Genomic DNA, 7,326 nt, shown 5'->3' on the forward strand with positions numbered 1-7,326 from the left:
GACAAATGACACCACAGTATTAATATAAAAATAGGCTTCACTTAACCTCCTCTAAAAGGTCTTAGCATCTCTCCCCAGGGTTCAAAGACCTTACTCTGAAAACTATTTCATGAAGACATCAAATATTTATTGAGAGCCCAATAAGTACATTACATTTTTGTAGGTCTTGAGGATGGAAAACATGAAGTATTTGCCTTCAAAGACCTATGGCTTTACAAATTACAAAATAACTAGGTTAGAATTAATAGAATATGCTATCGAGGCAGAAGGAAAGAACATCATGGCTCTCTGAAGGTTCAGAGGAGTTCACACTAGGCAGGTGATACTTGAGGCAAGACTTAAAGAAGAAAGGTCTTATTCGCAAAACAAAGGAGGTAGGAATTCCAGGGGAAGGAAAGAACGCGATGTGAATGGTAGATATGGCAGAGCTTGATATGGTTGTTCAACTATCTCTTTAAACAACAGTAAAAGATATTATTTTAATATGCTTAAAAGTTTGCAAATGTTTTAGTTATTTTTTTTTTAGAATGTTGATGTCTGTGTCATGACTCAATTTAAGTAGACCACTGAATGGCATCCATCCTTCCTGGAGCTACACTGGCAGACACAGCCTTCCACTGTGACCCCTATATGTTTTCTTCTGGTGGCTACACCTTTATCATTTACATCATTGCTTTCATTTTGTTTTTGTAATTTAATAGGGCCAAAAGTAAGATATAAGAGAACTGGATTAGGAATTATATTGTCTTCATATCCGTGAAGCTCCAATGCTTGTATTTGACAGTGACTCAGAGCTGGTTTATTTAATATTTGTAAAAACAAGGATCTTGCAGCCCATGCCCTTGTTTTTCTTAAGAAGCTTAAGATTTGCTCAACTATAAAAAATGGATATTTTAAATCAAAAGCTGCAGTGCCTATAAATGTACTAGTATAATGTGTATTCAATGTTTATGTACTAGGGTGAGGCAGAGGCACTGTCTTAGTTCACCCAATGGATCACTATGATTCAGATGTTTCCTAACAGCCACCTCAGGGAGGAGTGCAATCTTCTCTTTCAATCTTAATCACTGGCAATCAGGGAGATTTCACAACTGGGAAATATCACACACATTATTAGAAGAGTGATCATAAAATATAATAAAAGATGGAAAGCAATATATTCTTCTCTGTGCCAAAGAACTATATACAATCACTTAAAATATTTAAAAATCTTTTCCTGTCACTCTTTCAGACTTACCAAGCTTGAATCTAAGTTGGCTTTTCACTAAAGGCCTATTATATGAACCAGGCTTTGTTTTATAGGCAAACAGAATGAATGAACTTTTTAATTCAATTTTATAGATCTATTTAATATTCAGGGCCCTAGTAAGAGTTTTAGCTTTTGTATTTTTTTCTTTAAGTATTTCTAGGGAAAGAAATTTCCAGTGTTGTGTCAAACCAGCTTTTTTGTGACATTACAAATTGTAGCAAGAAAGACTTGTTTTTTGAGCTTCCGTTGCTGGATGTCTGAGGGCTAGGATATTCATTTCACTTTCTTTGGTATGCTGAATACTTTTATAAATGGAAATTTTATTAAGGTAAATAACAGTAGGAAATAGGGAAAACAAGAGGCACTAAGGCAGTCTCCGAGTATATGAAGAAATACATGGCAAAGAGAAAAAAATGTAGGCACATTACTATACCAATAGTTCCAAAAAATCTCAGGGGCTTAATACTATGTTCTGAATGCTTGAGTTCTTCTCCAAATGCATATATTGAGACTTAATCACCAAGATTATAGTATTAGGAGGTAACGTTTTGTGGAGATGATTAACCCTGTCCACATGAATGGGATTAAATACTTTTATAAAAAAGACCCCTTGACCCTTACAGCATATGAAGACAAAGGTCAAAGACACCGTCTATGAAGTAGGAAACAGGCCCTCACCAGATACCAAATCTTTCACCTGAGTTCTAGTATTTGTTCTACATAAGACTTGAAAGATAAATTAATCATTTATCTTTCTGGGCTTTAGTTTTTTATGTATCAAAACTTTTTAGTACATTTTATAGTTAGGAAATGCCCCACCAATATAATGGTTGAGAAAGGAGACACAGATAACAGCAATATGGAATTAGAAGTGAACTACAAACTGGGCACTGTGATCCATGCCTATAATCTGAGCTCTCTGGGAGGCTGAGACAGGAGAATCACAAGTTCAAGCCCAGCCTTGGAAATTTAATGAGAACCTGTCTTAAAATTTTAAAAAACAAGGCTGGGGCTGTAGCTCAGACTGAAGGCCCTGGGTTCAATCCCTATTACTGAAAATTAAAATTTAAAAAAATAATAAATGAACACAGCTTATTTTAGATCTAGTCTGCTAAGTCTGAGCCATTGTGCATGGCTGTTTGGAGAGTTTAAATCTTTCAGTATCCCTAGAAATAAGTAGAGTCTGAATAGTTTCCGTTGCCATGGTAGAGAATATTCTGCAGATATGAATTGTGTCTATATTGGGGGTCTAATTATGATCAGACTAAGATTCATATTCCACAACTATCTTTATGTTGCCACAGAAACAGACACAGAATTACTAAGTCTGTGAATAAAGTTTTATAGCCAATTAACTTCTTATCCTGTAACAATAGCTCTGTGGTCATCATAAAAGCTTTTACTTGATTTAGCATAAAAACTAGGGAATAGCATTCTTTTAATATACCCAGCCTTTCTTAATGAATCTTTTTAAAAGAAAAAAGAAAAGACTATGGTGGATTCTAAGAGTAGGGTGGAAATTCAGTCTTGTCTTATAGTAACCAAGATTTAGCTTTTTTCCCTAGTTGCCTTATCCTGCTTGGGCCAAGGTTGATCTCTTGAAAGGTTTGCTAAACAAACAAACAAACAAACAAACAAAAACAAAACTTGGCTTGGAGAGAGGTGTAATAGAGAAGTTAGATAGGGCATGTAGATTCTGGATGATCTGTGAAGTTAAAGACTCCCTGAGCAGGAGCCACAGCTCAACGGATTGACAGTCATGAGGTCTGACAGCAGAGCCCTAAAGGAGGCCAGGTGTACGGCTTCTCCTTGATCCATGACATAAACTGAACCTGATATGTTTTAATGTCTGGAGACATGGCTAGGGCCAGCTTCATGGCTTCCTTTTCCTTTTCTTGAACTATTTAACTTTTCATTCCTAATTGTAAGAGCTCTGTTCACATTTCTGCGAAACTTTGAGTATAAGTTCATTTAATTGTGGAGGTGTGGTCTCAAGGTACTACTAGGATCCATTTTAGACATGTCATTCTACAAGTTTTTCTGTTTAGATTTTCTATTATCTATTCACTCATCTCTTCATTTATTAATTCAGAGTTGAACAAAATATGTGGAATTTCATTAAATATCTAATTCTTGATGCCTTGAGAAAGCCAGCCAAATTTCCTACAGTTTCTTTAAATATTTCTTAAATAATGATTTCTATTGTACTTCTGTTAATATTTTATCATAAGAATCTGAAGGATACATTAGAAAATTACTTTTAAAATAATAAAATACTTTGTAAACATCTGTAAGGCATCCCATAGAAGAAATCAATAGACTTAAATCTTCCTCCAGCTTTTCTGGCAATCTGACCCCTTGCCACTTGTTTGCTGCTGAGATTTGCATTGCTTTCTTCCATTTGCAGACAGCAGATCATTGTCCTCCAGGTAACTTCTTATGGGGAAAACCTTGAACTCACGGTTGCTCAACTCCTCCTTGATGCTAAATTGGACAAAACAATATTTGTGGAGGAATCCCAGGAAGATATTCAATTCATGTATTATTCCAGTTACTTTAAACTCTTCCCCTAGATGAAGCAAATTAGTATGGGTTACGTAAATGGACCTGATCCTTTTCCACTCTGCAGAACTGCTTGTACTGCTATTATGCTACTTTGTGACATTGAAGGATAGTTTAGGAAACAAGTAGCCTAGGCCAAGTGTTGGTGGCAGACCTGAGATGAAACAATACATGTTCTCTTTTTTTTTTCCCCTTTAGGCTCAGTTTTAATCAGGGAAATGGATTCATGAGTTTTCTTCTATTTTGAGAATTCAACCCTCTACTGTGAAGGCACTGCCTTTGAAGAGCCTCTGCTTGCTACAGAATGAGAAAAAAAATTCCTAGTTTTCCTCCCAAGAACAGAGCAGCATGTGTTCTTACAGGTGGTCACAGCATATTCATCACAGTTGCATCCTTTACATAGACTCTCTGTTAGGCTGCCAGGATTGATCCCCGAATTCCTTTTTCTGATTTCCTTACGGTTCTTGGCACTGTCTTTGTCCATTTGGCTTAGCTGGTTTTGCCTCCACCATATCTCTTGGTAGGAGCTTATTCATTTGCTTGGCATCACATGGGCTCTGTACCTGGAGATATGCTCGATTTCATTCACTTACAATTTTGTGGCAGTTGATTCAAGACATTGGTGGATTTTTTTAGGCCTTAATTGTTTTATCATTATTTTTTTCCTGAAACTTTACTTTGTTTCTTTGAGAAGACTGTGTGTGACTCAGAATACAGAGATTTATGCTGTAGTTTACTGATTTTTTAAGGGCAATCTTGGAGCCTTCTCATTTTCCTATCATTCTGACCTGTGTACTCATGGTTACTATGACAATTAATCCTCGTGTGGTACTTTTTTGGATCTTCAAAGCACAGCTTTGGAAGGGGGCATGATATTAACAGTGATATATATATATGTATAGAGACAAGAAGTTGATCAAATCTCCTGAGTTGTTATTGGCTGGAAAAAAAAATTCTCAAGAAAGATAGCAAGGGGTTAAGGCTTACCCATTCCTAAAAATAGTTACACATTATGTTCTTCTTCCCTTGAAAAGAGGAGATGAAAATGATCTAGATAAAAATGGCATCCAAGTCAGATTTTCAAGCCTGAGTTATACAGCTGAATGAAATCAGTTGAAACCCCCCCCTGGATAGTATGTTTGATTCCTTTTAGTGGAAGAGCAATAAATATGTTTGAAGAGAAGATAGGGAAATATTCAGCATTAATTCTCAAATCTATGAAGTTTTATCTATTACATTTAGCATAGAAATGTATTTCAGTTTGATGTTTTTAAAGCTGTGAATAATAATGTCAACACTGCTAGAGAGGGAGCATTCTTTAAATCCATTGGAGTATGTTTATTTGAACAAAATTTATCCACATTGAATATCATGATACTGAAGAATAAAAACAATTAGCCAACTATCCACTTAGCTTACAATTAACAGCAGTTTAAGGGTGGCTAACTTTGCTGGGAGGCATTTTTATCATTTGTTCAAATTCTTAAAGAACTTTGAACTTTGAATTCTTCTCTCTTTTGGAAAAATGGAGGTAATGAAATAAAGAGATAGAAAAGAAGAAAATACAGGAGGTGGCTGAAAACTCCGGCGAATGTTTAAATGTTAAAAACAAATATTACAGTAAAATATACCTCGCCAATAATTCCACTCAAAATAGTCCCCCTGGATTTGAACATACTTATCCCATTGTTCTTGGTACTTTCCGAAGAAGCAGTTACGGAAGTCCTCTTTTATAAAGACCTTTATGAAGAGTGACCAAAAATACAGTGAATGCCGCTGTTGACTGAAATGACAGAACAAAGACAGGCTCATAAAAATGTTTTGTTGTGTCCTCAAACACAGATCTAGCACTGTGTGGCTTCTGTCTCTTCCTCAAGTGAAAATGACCATAGAAGGGAAACATTTTGAATGGATTCAGAACATCAAAGAGGCCACAACCTCACACCTAAAGATACTCATGGAAGAAGACTTCTAGACCTACTTCAGAAAGTGGCAAGAACAATGGAATAAGTATGTTTGAAATGAGGGAGAATATTCTGAAGGGGACAGTGGCAATGAGTCTCTTACCATTATACATTCTTAATATAAATTTTCACTGTGGTTTTTGGTCAAACCCTATCTGAATAAAGTATATTGATGAAATGCTTGCTTGAAATTTTCTACTTCAATAAAATTCTTCCTACCTTTTAAATACAACTTTTTTTTTTCCATTTTTTTTTTTCTCTTTTGGTACCGGGGATTGAACTCCGGTCCTTGCGCTTGCGCAGCAAGCGGCGAAACCGCTGAGCTAAATCCTCGGTCACCTTTTTTCCGTTTTTTGTAAAAAAGAAATATATGATTGGAAAGTTTCTCTCTGTAGTTGACAACAACTTAGATTTCTAGCTTTAGAAGATATACTTAAAGGGGGCAACTTTGAGGTTTAAAACAATACATTAAAAAATTAAAGAGTTTGGGTATAATAGTTTGGTGAAGATCAGTTTGAGATAATGTTAGAAGACATAAAAACTTCAGGGTATTGAAGAACGGGGACTTAGAGGAATGAGATGAGGGTGTATTTTGTATAGGTGACCATGATCTTACTTTCTATGTTTAAGAATAGCTAAAAGACTTTAAGTTATGGTAATAGGGAGGAGTTTCTTCAAAAGATTGTGATAAAATTATGATAATTATTGACTGTTTTTTGTAAATGGGATGTTTCAACACGGCCTTGATCTCTCACCTATCTGCTAATATAATTTGATCCAGCCGTGGGGCATGAAATGGCCCAGGTGGTAGTTTTCAATCTCAAGATAATACGGTGATCAGGAACAGAGCTGTTACAGTTAGAGAGCTCTGCCTCTTCTGCTCACCTTGGACCACTTGCAAAAGCTCTGTGAAACAGCTCCTGCACCTGCATCATCAGTTTTAATAACACTCGCCTTATAATATGTCTGAAAGAAGGGGCCTAAGGATTAAGTAATACAAAATGGACATGTTGCTCAATATATAATAAATTTTCAGAATATTCTAGTTCCTTCTGGATTTGATAGAGGAATTTCTAAGCATTACAGTAACATAATCATCCTGTAGTATATCTGAGTGGTATGTGGTGAAGTGAAGAATTGAAAGTGTTAAACTGAGGTCAAATAATGTTTAAAAGTGGTGTGAAGAAAAGATCCAGAGGAAATTTTGATTCAGAGGCAAACTTCTTTGGAATGCTGAACACACAGACACACATTTTTGGTTGCAGCAAACAAAGCAAGTACCCTCCAAGATCAGAGCCCTTCAACACGTTAGTGTAGCCAAAGGTCAACTAACCATCCAGGATTTGTGAGATGCCAGCAGTGACAGCAGGTGCTGCCCAAATCAGGAAATGTGAATCAGAAAGAGGATGTGTTCCTGGAAGGGCACACCCTCATTAGCCTGACCATTTGTGATGTTTATTTTGAAAAAGAAGAAGCCTGGTACCTGCTCATAGATGACAATGCATAATTTGAAACTATAGAAAAGAATAGTTCTGTCTAGGTAATGTGGAG

The sequence above is a fragment of the Heterocephalus glaber genome, unplaced genomic scaffold (genome assembly GCF_053883595.1).
Source record: "Heterocephalus glaber isolate CG9 unplaced genomic scaffold, H.glaber_assembly_v1.0 deba00000347, whole genome shotgun sequence".
NCBI lineage: Eukaryota > Metazoa > Chordata > Mammalia > Rodentia > Bathyergidae > Heterocephalus > Heterocephalus glaber.